At 33.9% G+C, this 1,456-nt stretch overlaps 1 protein-coding gene across 1 annotated transcript in view; it reads right to left on the minus strand.

Annotated features, from left to right (window-relative positions):
- The window catches only part of LOC105314703 (location of vulva defective 1-like), an 8,267-nt gene that overhangs the window by 4,284 nt on the left and 2,527 nt on the right, over positions 1–1,456 (minus strand). The window lies entirely within an intron of this gene.

Genomic DNA, 1,456 nt, shown 5'->3' on the forward strand with positions numbered 1-1,456 from the left:
GAGGGAGGGAGCAAGGGAAGAGAGAGAGGGAGGAGGGAGGGAGCAAGGGAAGCGAGAGAGGGAGTAGTGAATTCAGTGAGTAGTGAACAATATCCATGTACATGTACATGTACTTTTTGATTTACATGTACAGTGTACAGTACAGTGATGTGTTGCGAATGGATCGATAAGCAACTCTCCCATTTGAGAGAGACTGTGTTGTACATGTACAGTATGTACATGTAATTATTGTGTATGTAGTTCATCATTAATTTTTTTGTTATTTTCAAGAGTCCAGATAATGGGATTATCTTATTATTATTGTTATTGTTATTTATCTCAGTTTAACTTAGAATGTACATGTACATGTATATCAATTTTCTTTGCATTCATCATGTATTGTATGTACATGTACTCTTCCTGTCCTCCTCCTCTTAGTTCTATCAAAGGATGTGGTATCTTGTGAGGCCAGTCATTCCCTGGCAGTGTGTGTCTTACTGGGTGTCTAGTCTATGACTATTGAGCTATTGGGACAGGTCTGTCCTGAGTCAGTTGGTAAACTCATGCACTCAATATTCAACCGGTTGCAAGGTAAAGATATTTGTCGGAATCAGCTCAAACTTTCTACATAGCATAAGGTCATCAAAATGTATCAAAAAATTTGGGGTGACTTTAGTGGCAATTTTTTAAAGAAGCCATAAGCTAGAGCCTGTGGTATCAAAAATTAGTTGTTTAATAAAATGCTAGTTCCTTGAAAAAGTATTGTATTTTGTCAGAACTGCTTTAATTTTTTTATTCAAAAGTACATTAATATTTGTGTTAGAAAATGTAATAAAATTTTGAGTGTTTTGAAGCTATTGTTTTTACTCAAAAATCAGTCCAAAGTCCCAGTATGATCATAAACAATTATTTCCAAATTGAAAAGAAGAGAAGTCTCTTTTTATACAATTTCCCCCATACATGTATGTACATGTATACTTTTCTTAAGTTCTGTATAAAGTTTGAGCTCATTCTGATCAAAGTTGGTTTTTCCCTCTTCTTAATAACTTTATTATTATTGTAGATGTTTCTTGAATTGGAGGAGACTCTGTTGTTGCTATGGCAAGTTCATTTAGGCTCTGATGAGGACTTTATTAATGGACAATAATTATTATTTGGTTTTATTTATTATTACCATAAATGTTCAAATAAAAGCCCGGGCATTTATTTCTTTCCAGGACAAAAAATTACATAAAATAAAAAAAGGAAAAGTAAAACTGGGATTTGAACCCGAATCTCTACATTCAACGCACTTAGCTTAACAAGTTAGACCATTTGGGACACTCTAATGGTTGTGGTACTTATATTGAGTAAAACAATTATGCTTAACTACCGTATAGGGCATAATGTTCGCGGGACGCAAATTTCGCTGATTTCGTGGATAAAGAAAATCCGTGAAAATAAAATCCGCGAATATAAATTTAATACGGTATCCACA

Source organism: Amphimedon queenslandica, unplaced genomic scaffold, assembly GCF_000090795.2.
Source record: "Amphimedon queenslandica unplaced genomic scaffold, v1.1 AMPQUscaffold_12641, whole genome shotgun sequence".
Taxonomy (NCBI): Eukaryota; Metazoa; Porifera; class Demospongiae; order Haplosclerida; family Niphatidae; genus Amphimedon; species Amphimedon queenslandica.